At 43.0% G+C, this 13,272-nt stretch overlaps 2 long non-coding RNA genes across 2 annotated transcripts; both read left to right on the top strand.

The window, feature by feature from the left end:
* Positions 1-1,957: 1,957 nt before the first annotated feature.
* LOC112546009 (uncharacterized) lies at positions 1,958-13,116 on the top strand. The gene is made up of 2 exons (XR_012901542.1): positions 1,958-2,094; positions 12,045-13,116. It is a non-coding gene; the product is annotated as an uncharacterized LOC112546009 (long non-coding RNA).
* On the top strand, positions 3,155-8,199 carry LOC142827114 (uncharacterized). Its single transcript, XR_012901544.1, has 3 exons — positions 3,155-3,255; positions 5,379-5,586; positions 7,439-8,199. It is a non-coding gene; the product is annotated as an uncharacterized LOC142827114 (long non-coding RNA).
* Positions 13,117-13,272: the final 156 nt, after the last annotated feature.

Raw genomic sequence — 13,272 nt, 5'->3', positions numbered from 1 at the left:
TGGTTGTAGGGGACAACCTTGGCTTGAGTGATCATGAGCTAATTCAGTTCAAATTAAATGGAAGGATAAACAAAAATAAATCTGAGACTAGGGTTTTTGATTTCAAAAGGGCTAACTTTAATAAATTAAGGAAATTAGTTAGGGAAGTTGATTGGACTAAAGAAATTATGGATCTTGAAGTGGAGGAGGCCTGGAATTATTTTAAGTTAAAGTTGCAGAAGCTGTCAGAAGCCTGTATCCCAAGAAAAGGGAAAAATTTTATAGGCAGGTATGTTAGACCAAGCTGGATGAGCAAGCATCTCAGAGAGGTGATTAAGAAAAAGCAGAAAGCATATAAGGAGTGGAAAATAGGAGGGATCAGTAAAGAAAGCTTCCTTATTGAGGTTAGAGCATGTAGGGACAAAGTGAGAAAGGCTAAAAGTCAGGTAGAGTTGGACCTGGCAAAGGGAATTAAAACCAATAGTAAAAGGTTTTATAGCCATATAAATAGGAAAAAAACAAAAAAAGAAGAAGTAGGACCGCTAATTACTGAGGATGGAGTGGAGGTTAAGGATAACCTAGGAATGGCCCAATATTTAAATAGATACTTTGCTTCTGTCTTTAATGAGGCTAATGAAGAGCTTAGGGATAATGGTAACATAACAAATGGGACTAAAGATATGGAGGTAGATATTACCATATCTGAGGTAAAAGCCAAACTTGAACAGCTTAATGGGAGTAAATCGGGGGGCACAGATAATCTTCATCCAAGAATATTAAAGGAACTGGCACATGAACTTGCAAGTCCATTAGCAAAATTCTTTAATAAATCTCTAAACTCAGGGGTTGTACCATTTGACTGGAGAATTGCTAATATAGTTCCTATTTTTAAGAAAGGGAAAAAAAGAGACCTGGGTAACTATAGGCCTGTTAGTTTGACATCTGTAGTATGTAAGATCCTGGAAAAAATTTTGAAGGAGAAAGTAGTTAGAGACATTGAGGTTAATGGCAATTGGGACAAATTACAACATGGTTTTACAAAAGGTAGATCGTGCCAAACCAACCTGATCTCCTTTTTTGAGAAAGTAACAGATTTTTTAGATAAAGGAAATGCAGTGGATCTAATCTACCTCGACTTTAGTAAGGCATTTGATACAGTACCACATGGGGAATTATTGGTTAACTGGAAAAGATAGGGATTAATATGAAAGTTGAGAGGTGGATAAGCAACTGGTTAAAGGGGAAATTACAGTGGGTCATATTGAAAGGTGAACTGTCAGGTTGGAGGAAGGTTACTAGCGGAGTTCCTCAGGGATCAGTTTTGGGGCCAATTTTATTTAATCTTTTTATCGCTGACCTTGGCACCAAAAGTGGAAGTGTCCTGATAAAATTTGTGGATGACACAAAGTTGGGAGCTATTGCCAATTCAGAAAAGGATCGGGATATCATACAGGAAGATCTGGATGATCTTGTAAATTGGAGTGATAGCAATAGGATGAAATGTAATAGTGAGAAGTATAAAGTTATGCATTTAGGGATTAATAACAAGAATTTTAGTTATAAGCTGGGGACACATCTGTTGGAAGTAACGGAGGAGGAGAAAGACCTCGGAGTCCTGGTTGATTATAGAATGACTATGAGCCGCCATTGTGACATGGCCGTGAAAAAGGCTAATACGGTCTTGGGATGTATTAGGCGAGGTATTTCCAGTAGGGATAAGGAGGTGTTAGTGCCACTGGATACTGGACAAGATGGACATTCAATCTGACCTAGTATGGCCATTCTTATATTCTCAACTTGGCCCTGTGTGCCTTTTCTATGTCTCTGGTCCTTTGTGTATATATTAAGCATTCAGTATGCTGTTATTCTGTCATTTATTTGTATTAGGGTTCTAAGTGAGACTGAGGCTCCATTGTGACAGGCACTGTACAATCATGCCATCAGAACCCTGAAGAATGTACACAGGCAAAAGGTGAGACTAAGAAACACTATTCTCTCCATTTCTCAGAAGAAAGACAAGGGTACAGAAAGAGATTAGATGACTTTCCCAGAGAATCTGTGGCAGAGCCAGTAAACTGAGTCCTAGTTCAGTGCCTTAACCATCCTTCCTTTCAAGTATGTGAATGCATTTATAAGTTTGTTTATCATTACACGATACAGATGGGTTTTGGTAGTATGCCAAAGGGGACTAGGATGCATAATTATTTTTTGCTTGTGAAGCTAGGACACGAGCCATACAATATGCATATTACCCCAGTATTCTTGACCACAAAACAGATTGTATCTTTCCTGCCAAATAAAGAATGCATGCTAGCTTCTGTACCAAACTTAAGCACCTTGAGAATATTCCACACTGTTAATGTATATAATGGCATAATCATAGTTTCAGCATTATTTTCTGTCTCATTTTTTCTGCATGCTGTTTGTTTTTTGACTCTGGTGGCTGTACATTGAGCTAGGTCTTTTTTTCCACAGTTTTATAGGAGATGCCCAGGATTTGAATGTCTGATGGAAATTATAGGTCAGATTGATGTGTATTGGCACAGTGGTGTGGGTAAATTTATACATTGCTTACTAGAACTATTCCTGTCTCAGGTTTATGCTATTAGGACCCGATCTAGTGCCTAGATCTAGTTTTGAATATTCGAAAAACCAAAGCAAATTTAAATAATGTTAACTTCCCTTCCCAAAAACACACACTTGTATGTACATTCTGCCTGCAAATCCATAGCTTAAGGCTCTGATGCCTCCTCTGGTTTGTATTAACCTTCCAAGCAGAGTAAACTGGGAGTTTTAAGATTTACTACAATGGATCCTAATGACACCAGTTAGTTTCTTCTTTGCCCAGAAGAAGTCACTTTGTAATGTAGGACATGGGAGAACTTTAAGGAAGGGCAAACAGCACCAAAAGGTAAAGGACTGAGTTGCTGCAGGATACCAGTTGCCAGCCATTATTAATTTGCTCATTTCTCGATTTGTCTTTGGGGCTTTCCTCGTGCTGTGATGTTAAAAGTCTTGGCAGATGTGAAAAGTAAACACATTAGTCTTGGTAGGGGAGGAAGGTGTGACGAATCTCTGCTTTGCACCCACTTGATAAAAACAATCAGCATTAGCAAGGCACACAGAGAAAAAACAGGCAAGACTTTTTGAGGTATCTTGAGGGGAGCAGGAAAGAGAGAAAGAGAGAGAGAGAGAGAGAGAGAGGATTTAAGAAGAAATCAGAGATTATGCAAACGGAGGCTGTGAATAGCACCCTTGCAAGACAGCCCTCCAAAGGTACGTTACCACCTGCATACTCTGGCGGGCACCTCCAACTCAATGAGTAATTGGAGCAGCTTTTGAAGAAAGAGGACGGGGGAGGGGAAATCAGACTCAGAAAGTGCTCTCTAATTCCAGCCACGTTAAACTATAAATGCTGCCAAAAAGCCGGTAATAAAATCTAATTCTTTCCGAGGACATGACGATCACTCATCTGACGAGCAATCCGAGTCTCCTGGGAGCATTTCTTCCTTTGTGGGGCTCCAATGGACTTGACCTTGCAGCACTTCATATTTCATAATTGAACTCGATGTTCTCCACGCTTTTAACATCTTCCTAGATTAAAAAAAGGACATTAATCACCCTCGCCTCACAGCGGTGCTGAAAAGGGGCGAGAGGACACAATTCACAGATCCTAGCAGGCCTAGCTGAACTAGGCGGTAAATGCCTAGGAAAGGGAAAGGAAGGGGGAGGGAATAACCCACAGGCACCAATGTTCAAACATCTCACAAATGTATGTAGTCTCCCATTGCCTCATTAAAACAGGCTGAGAGATTGCGGAACATTTCCGACTATCACACTTTTGCAATTTATCCCTAAAGACGTGAAATCAGCTGCTGTTTAGCAGGGTGCTGGCTTATTATTTATGCATGCTTGTCTTGCTTATTGACTAGAAAGGCTTCCATATTTTTGGATACAGCACCGAGGAATGAATTATAAGCACAAGAAGCAGCTAAGAGCTGCACAAATAGGTGACATAAACATGTCCCTTGCTACTTATGTATTTATGTATGTGCGTATATTTTTGTAGTTGCTATTGTGCGCTAAATCTTTGTATTTATTGTAACAATGGCAAAATGTAAGAATGGGAAAAAAATGCAGCCAAAGAAGCACCAACATTGAGAGAAATGGCTGCTGGTTTTTGAGTGGCTGTGTGTGTGATTTTAAAGACAACTGTGTTGAGGGGTTCAAGACACCCTGGATGGGTGTTTATCAGTTTCCTCATTAACACCAATGTGACAGCAGGTCCTCTCACCTTTCAGCACCCCCTGGTATGGGGGTGGGACTCAGGGTGGAAGGGAGATGCTCCCAGTGGCATGGCAGGCCTTATCCCTAGGGCAATATTGGATGCTGACCTTGGCCCTTGGATTTCATTCTTGGGGACAGTGGTGGCATCAAGCCTTAGGATGGCCCATGAGGATTGTGAGTCAAAATTAATCCAGCTACTGCCTGGCTATCCGTGGCCTGCTCTCCTTGCTTGGGCAGGAGTGGGGACAGGGAAGAAGGAAGCAGAAAGCCAGATCCTGGCAAGGAGCAGAGAAGGGCAATCCTATCCCCCACATGCCTGTTTCCTTTTCCTGCTGTGTGTGTGGGGAAGGAGCAGGCGTCCATGAGGCCTTTCCCCTTGCTGGGTCTGGAAGACAAGGAGCCAGTAACCCAGTGACAGTGGTCGAGACAAAGGCCCTTTCTGAAGAGCCCTGTAGAGAAAGCTCCTCTCCACAGCTCCAAGTTGAAAACAAAGTACCCCCCATCCCCTGATATCCCTTAGGAGCTGGGGGGATGGCAGCAGGAGCTCAAGCAGAGAACGCCAGGTCAGAGAAGACAAATCCCCAGTCAGCAGGGATCTGGGCCTGGGGCTGCCCTCTGAAGCCAGCCAATTCCCCTCGCCTGCTCAGCTAGCCTGAGTGCCATGGAAAAGGGCCACTGCACAAGCCTCTCCATATACTGTGTCATGAGGCAGCTCTGGCCCCATCTCTCTACAGCCACCCTTGATTAAGCAGCCTGGCTCTGCCAAACCTGGAGACCTAGGATTATTGCAACCAATATAAAAGGATTCCTTCCAGAGCTTCCCAAGGTGTCTGGAGATTTGGAGCATGCCAGCCACTAGCTGTCATCTCAAAGGAGTACACTTAGCCTTTCCAGACACCTCTCTGTGGCATAAGATTCAACAGTGTAATTCCAGCTGGAAAAGACTTCAGATCAGAGATGACACGTGAGGAGGACATGAGGAGTCACATGTTGCCCTAGATTTTAATTGCTGAAGCTAGGTGCCCCTCACTCTGATCCTCCCCACGTGCAGGTCACAGATCAAACTCTGGATTAATTCTGCCTCTCCTTCTATTTTCTTTTACAATCTACAGGGAACATTGTGGAGCACCTGTCAGGGATGGTCTAGACAGTGCTTGGTCCTGCCATGAGTGCAGGGGAGAAGACTTGATGATCTCTCCAAGTTCCTTCCAGGTCTATGATTGTATGAAAAGAAATCAACACCAACCAAAAACTCCCGTGTTTCAGGCTTGCTTCCTGCACCAGAGAGGAGATGGGCCTGTTCTTGGACATCTTGGCAAAGTATTAAACATTAGGCAGACCTCCTAGAATAGTGACAGTGATGCCCAGCTGGCTGTGTCTTTGGGTGGTCTCCATTCATTCCTGTACCTGAGGACCTGTGGGGCTTGCCCAGGGAAGGTCTCTTTGTACAAGCAATGAAATATTATGAAAGAGGCTATTAATGCCAGGGCAGTGATGATTAGTTATTTCTAGATGGTTCACGGCTAATGGCATGATTAGTCCGTGTAACTACAGTGTCTTAAGAAATGGGGCCACATGAAACCAGTGAAATCCTGTCATTCAGTGCAAGCTCTAGCAGCACTGAGCAATGTCTTGAGGTGGTGACAGAAACTAAATCCTCCATTTCCCTGCTAAATAACATGGGAAGCAAATGCACGTTTCTCTGAGCACACGGTTAGCAAGACACTTCCTGCTGCATGTACAGGGGCAGATCTGAAAGACATCAATGATGACATATTTATGGTAGGTGAATAGCCAAGAAAACAATGATGGTGATGTTGTTTTTGACAGCGATCATTTTATATTTCTTCTATGTGCAGCTTACCTTGGCCTTTCTGGGCTAGAGCCCACAAAACTGGCATTAAAGTCAATGGACTGAACCAAGACTTTCATATGGGGGGGAGAGAAATAACTGTGGTTTGAGCATTGCCCTGCTAAATCCAGGGTTATGAGCTCACTCCTTGTGGGAGCTGTTTAGGGATATGGGGCAAATCTATCAGGGATGGTATTTGTCCCTGCTATGAGGGCAGGGGACTGGACTTAATGACCTCTGAAGGTCCTTTCTAATTCTACAAGATAGATAGGTATATCTCCATATATTAAGATTCATCCTGAACACGTAGGGTATGTCTACACTACCCCGCTAGTTCGAACTAGGAGGGTAATGTAGGCATACCGCACTTGCAAATGAAGCCCGGGATTTGAATTTCCCGGGCTTCATTTGCATAAGCGGGGCGCCGCCATTTTTAAAACCCCGCTAGTTCGAACCCCGTGCAGCGCGGCTACACGGGGCACGAACTAGGTAATTCGAACTAGGCTTCCTAGTTCGAACTACCGTTACTCCTTGTGAAATGAGGAGTAACGGTAGTTTGAACTAGGAAGCCTAGTTCGAACTACCTAGTTCGTGCCCCATGTAGCCGCGCTGCACGGGGTTCGAACTAGCGGGGTTTTAAAAATGGCGGCGCCCCGCTTATGCAAATGAAGCCCGGGAAATTCAATTCCTGGGCTTCATTTGCAAGTGCGGTATGCCTACATTACCCTCCTAGTTCGAACTAGGAGGGTAGTGTAGACATCCCCTAACAGAGATAGGACAGCTAAAGCAGCAGTGGAAGAAGGCCCCAGAAGGATCAGAGAGACATTCTGAAGAGCACAGCAGACACTGCATTGTGTGAGCAGGAAGGTAAAGGAAATCTAGCACCTAGGAAAATATTGATGCAAACCAGAAAAGGTTTTTCTCCCTTAGTTCATCTCTCGGTCTGTCTCTGGCTTTGCTTTGCTCCTGCTCAAGGACTCAGCTGCAGGCATCTCTTCAGGCTCCATTTCCTCTCACACAGCCTGGGGTTCCCTCACCATCCACTCCAATTCACAAGGCAGTGCTCCCCTGGGGAGCTGAATGGACATGAAGGAGATTGAGGCAGGTTTAGTGCACATCTCAGTGAGTGATGACTGATAAGGCAAAGTGTGGGGGAGGGGCAGATTTCTACACCACATTTTTCAGCTCCAGTTCCTTGCAGGGTTATTGCGAGTTTCATTTGGGTGGTGGGGTGGTCCTGCCACCAACACGGCTACAAATTGCCATGAATCCTATGCCGATGTAACCCATTCAGGTTTTGGGGGTTTCTCTTTCCACTAGGTTGATCCAGTGACCTTCGGGAGAATTGTGCAGCAGAGAGAGAGCGCTGAAGCGAAAATGGGACAAAAGTGGCCAATACTAATGCTGCTGTTGAGAGATTGTGTGTGTGCAGCTCCCTGGGTCTGTATGTGAGGAGGGGGCAGAGATGAAATCCTTTACAACTGCAAGACACAGACCCTCTTAAATCATCATTGAAAAGTCGTTAGAAATCTGTTGTAGGAGCAGGGCACAGATTGCCAAGGGATGACTCAAGCCTCCTTTTGCCTCCCACAATACCTGTAATGAACTGGAAGAAATAGGGTGGAGCTGGGAAACAGATTTCCTGCCATAACTAAAGTCTCCTTTCAGCCTGCTTTGCAACAGTTTTACGATGTGTTAGAATTTACATTCCCGTGTTGTTAACCATTCTTCAGCGCAATGAAACGTTTTATCTGTCTGACCTCAACCTTTGCCATATGGTGCTGCAAACTGTTCAGTTTAAACCCAGGCAAGTAAAAAAGGGGGCCCAAAAAGCTCATTTCTCTGCTCTCAGTCCTGGTGGCTGCCTTCTTGTCTATCTTCCACTGAGATATTTGGAAAGCTAATTCAAAAAGATCCAAATAGATAAAATAATAGCAGCTCAGAACACACATCCTTTCCACTGTTTGGCCAATTTACATATGTTCCTGCATGGCTGCCATTTCCTTTTATGGTGTGCAGAGACCCTGATGAAACTTTGTTATACATGTTAGGGTTAAGAATATATTGAATTTATCAATCAAAATCTGTTTTATATCCTCATTATTGTTTTATCCTAATGCCCCTAACCATGATGACTATTCCAGCCTGGAGCAGCTTTAAAAGAGGGATTAATGAATCACAGCTGTAATTTTGTAAAATAACTCAGTCATTCAGAACAAAAGGTTTTGCTCTTTTGAAGATGTGCCTTGTTAACTTGCAAATGTCACTAGATTTCTCCTAGTGACCCAGGCAGTGGAACTTACCCCTCTTGCTGCTATAATATGATTGCCCTGAAAGGACAGTTGTGGATCTGACCCTGGGAGTTGTGTCCAAATCCATCTCTGCCAGATGTCCCTGTTTAACCCATTCCAATGTCCATATATGGTCTGTGCTTAAGCGTTATTCTATCCAACTGCTGCCTTGACCTGGCTATTCAATCCAGAGCAGTTTCCTAATTATTTCTTTGGTGGACATAATGTAGAACAGCATAGGGATTGTGATTAGGTTTGTATGGAGAAAAGACAATGCCTGTTGGACACAACAGTGTTCATGAAGCCTATTTATACTCAAAAGATATGAGGATGGACTTACTGGACTGACCCTTAGGAATCTGGCTTCAATTCAAGGTTCTGCCTCAGATTTCCTAGAGACCTTGGTTAAGTCACGTAGGGCCAGATTTATAAAGGTATTTAGTCCTCATTTTCCTATCTGTAAAATGAAGATAATGATACATAATATCTTAATGGGATGCTCAGCTACAATTATGGGGTAGGTGGGCCAGGTAAGTGAATAATCAGATATAGATGGTAGCATAATGAACTAATTATAAATGTTATAAATGCAAACTACATATAGCCCAACAATACTAAAAATCTGACCAACATTTATTGCTGCATCTTGCAGTTCATATTGCCGCATTTCATGGTAAATAGCATGTGAAGTGAAAAATCACTGTTGCTCACACTATGAAATTCTGCCATCCACTCTCACATTTTTATAAGCAATTTCCATTCTGTTATGGCTTACTACACAGTATGTTTTGGAAGGGTAACGCAAAATGAAGACTGCTATCAATATTTTATTTGTCACAGATGAAAAACTACATGTAAGGGCCATTCTGTATAAGCTATTCCTTGGTTTCGGTACCAAGAGCCCTTCAGGGAGTGTTGCAGGATGATTTGAGTGTTAGATCCTTCACAGATAAGCTGAAAGGTGTTCAAGAACTCCTGTAGGATGGTGGGTCTGATGAACCACTGCATTATTCCAGCTTTCTGTTGTTGTTAACACTAGTGATTTTCATTGTCTGGCAGTAGATAGTGATGATTCAGGACTCAAGCATAGTTCTTGCTTATGAGCATAGTTAAGCTCATAATTGGGAATTATGTACTGTTTAAAATTAAGCGTATTAGTTTCAATAGGGCTACTATGGTGCTTACAGTTAAGCTTGTGCTTAAGTCCTTTGCTGAACTAGGACTTATGTACCGAGAGCAAATCTTTGGCTATGCAGTTCACCATCTTGGATGTGACCCAGAGAGATTGCTCAAAGGGGCTACGTCTAGACTGAAATGATTTTCTGCAAATGCTTTTAATGGAAAAGAGCATTTGCGGAAAAGAGCGTCTAGATTGGCACGGACGCTTTTCCGCAAAAAAGCCCTGATCGCCATTTTTGCTATCAGGGTTTTTTTGCGCAAAACAAATCTGAGCTGTCTACACTGGCCCTTTTGTGCAAAAGCTTTGCGCAAAAGGACTTTTGCCCGAAAGGGAGCAGCATAGTATTTCTGCAAGAAGCACTGATTTCAGACAGTAGGAAGTCAGTGTTCTTGTGGAAATTCAAGTGGCCAGTATAGACAGCTGGCAAGTTTTTCCGCAAAAGCAAGTGCTTTTGCGGAAAAACTTGCCAGTCTAGACACAGCCAGGAAGAATGCCGCTGAAGTCAGTAGGGAGCTTTCTAGTCACTTTGGTGGGCTTTTGGTACAGGCCTTAAGGAGTACAGATCTGAAAAGATTCAAGAGCTCAGTGGTATTTTCTGCTCCGAGTTACATGTATGCAATTCCATTTGCTTCAATGAGATTGCATGCATGTAACTGGGGGGCAGAATTTGAGAAAGGTCACTAGTAATTTACTTTCACTGATCCATAACCCACATCTTTCAGAAAGCAGAGAGAGATTTGTTTTGCAATAGTTTCCCACAACCTGGGGATGTGTAAGAGGTCTGCCACCTTAGATGGGCACAAAAAGTTCACCTCTTTTGTTGCAGTCTGTCCTTCAGCCATAAACTTCCAAATTGACATAGGACTTTCAGAAGTCAATTTGGCTCAATGGTAAGTATATTCAAACTGAACAGGACACAACAGTGAGCAAAAATCTGTGACAGTTACATACATCCGATTAAAACATTAATTGAATGTATGGGGAAAAAAGCAAAACAGACATGTCTGTGTCTGGCATGAGTCACAACTGAGAAGGCCAGTGGCAGGGCAGACTGTTGAAAAACTGGGTAGACACTCCCATCCTCCTGGTAAATTCACTGAGATTTCAGGGCCGTCCTTATGATTGCTGGTAACCTACCCAGCCCGAGCACCTCCACCTCTCCCACAGGGGAGGGCCTGGCCAGTCCACAGGGGAGGGCCTGGCCAGTCCACAGGGGAGCTGTGTAGGCAGGAGCTGTGGGGAGAAGGTTTCAGGGCCACAGAGGTCAGGAGCAGGGTAGGGAGGTTGATGGGAAAGCAGAGAGGAGATGCCAGGCTGTAGGTTGGAGGCAGAGCAGGAGGCAGCCAGCAGTCAGTAGGAGACTGGATGTGGTTTCCGCTTCCAGCAGAAAGGGAAAAGTGCTAATGAGTGGTGGCTGGGCACAACCCATAGGCAGTCCAGGGCATGGGGTTGGCTGCTGCAGCCGCCCCTTGCTGTCTTGTCCCAGTGATGGCCCAAGGTATGTACAGCATGCAGCTGCCTAGGAAACCATATTTTTTTTACTGTGCCCTATGCAGCTGCCTATGCCTCAGGATGGCCCTGCCTGGAACACTATACTAACTTACGTGGAGCCAGAGACAGGCCCTTAGATACTCTAGCCGATACTACCACCCAGACAATTTGGACTTCTACGGTGAAAAGTTAATAAAACCAAAAATCACCACACATTAGAGTCTTCCAGTCAGTCCCAAAGGGTCAGGCGCTGCATCCCAGGTGAGTGGATACTCTGGATCTCATGCCAAAGACAAGGCTGACAGCAAATTTCCTTGGTAAACTAACTAATGATTTGTTAGATAAGAGGAAGAAATGAGAGAGCAATTAAAGCAGGTAAAATATGTTTCAGGTGAACTAGATTTTTTCAGTCCAAAATGATAGCAGGGATGTTAAATCTGCTAGTTTTCTAAGTGCCTTTCTGGGTTGCACAAATAGCTTTTTGGGAACCTCAGCCCTTCTGTTGAAAATTTCCCCTGCCAGAATTTACCAGTCCAGAGATGTGGTAAGAAAGAGATGGCCAGGGGCCATGGTTCTCCATTTTTTTTATCTTAATCCTTCTTTCTGAAGCCTAAGTTATTGAAAATGGCAATGGATACCAAAGCGACGTGGAGTGGGAAATTTTTAGAATAATTTTTAGAAATAATAGAATAAGGTGGCATATGAGTTTAAAACTTCTCCACAGTCACCTATGACAATGCTCTTTTTTGCCTACACAATGTTCCTTTTTACATTGACAGTTTATATAGTGCAGATTTTACATAGAAAACCTTGAATAAAATAATGTAGAACCCTACTGACATCCTGCAAACACATAGACCAGTTTAATACAGTGTAATGCAGTGTCAATTATGCTAAGTTTAGGTAGTGTGGTAGATGGATTTTCTTGGACTGGCTTTTTTCATGGCTGGCTTTTTGATTTCAGACATCCTAAAGGATTTTTATCAACGTCGGCTCTCCTGCATGAATCTTTGAACAACAGATCTCCCTGTAGCAAGCCATTGAATTATGGAGAGCCCTGGAGGCTTTGGCAGACGGTTTACAAACTGGATCACTGCTCTGTATGATTCCCATCATCTCATCCAGCAATCTGAAGAAATGGGAGAGATTTGTTGATATCAAACTCCTGGCTTCCTGCCCTGTGTCATCATCATCTTTGCTTTCTTTGGATATTCATTGTTGGTTCAACTCGATCAGTCCCTCATTTGTCAGTTGATCATTGTGAGATCCCAATGACTTGCACAGCCTCTTCACCCATCTCCTCAAAGCCAACATCCTTTACCAACTTAAATTTCTTGCTTGAGAGCAGGAATTGCCTCAAATCCCATGAAACTGTGGACATCATCTGGCCATTCATACATTGAAACGTGACTTCTTCCCACAAACTGGTCAATGTTTTCCACATTATTCAAGCTGTTGTAGGACTTCCAAGACTCCTCTATACTGGACTTTCCTTCACCTGCCATCTCATTAATCAGCACGTAGAATGTCCTCCATAGGTAATAAGCTTGGGAGGTGACAGGCGAACGTAACTATTGTACAACAGGGGAACATGTTCCAATTCACATTGGTCTCAATCCATGCAAATGATGGAAATGCAGTTCAGAAACATGAAACAAAATATATTTCTTTATTGTTGATGTGTGATGGACATCTTAAATAATGAATAAGGGGGAGATGTATACTGGGATCTCCTGTACTCACATGAAAAAACTTATGCACCTTGTTAAATGTTTACCGGATCTGGTCTTTAGTTATTTCTATAGCTAGTTCTGGCTTTGTACAATGAGTTTTTGTTTGACATTGACTAATTTATTAAGATCCCAACTGTAGCATATTAACATCAGTAATTTACACTTTTGTTTATTAGATGGGTTTTGTAGCTCAAGAATATTTCTGCCTTTCTGTAGTTCTTGTCATGTTGCTTACCACATCCTTTGAGAACAAAAAGGTAAAAAACATCGCAAACATAGAAAATAAAGACATTTCTGAATAATTTTGGTGGAGTGGCTAGACGGGGTTGTGATTTGACTTCAGATCAGAAACCCCTAAAGTCTTTGGCAAAGTGAAAAAATATAATGCTTTCCCTTTTTTCTCTGCAATGAAAAGGAAATATAGAAGCACTTTTGCCCTATTTCCTTTGCTCCCATCAC

Source organism: Pelodiscus sinensis, chromosome 1 (assembly GCF_049634645.1).
Source record: "Pelodiscus sinensis isolate JC-2024 chromosome 1, ASM4963464v1, whole genome shotgun sequence".
NCBI classification, from domain to species: domain Eukaryota; kingdom Metazoa; phylum Chordata; order Testudines; family Trionychidae; genus Pelodiscus; species Pelodiscus sinensis.
Note: the sequence above shows the minus strand (reverse complement) of the source record. Positions and strands in the feature narration are given on the sequence as shown.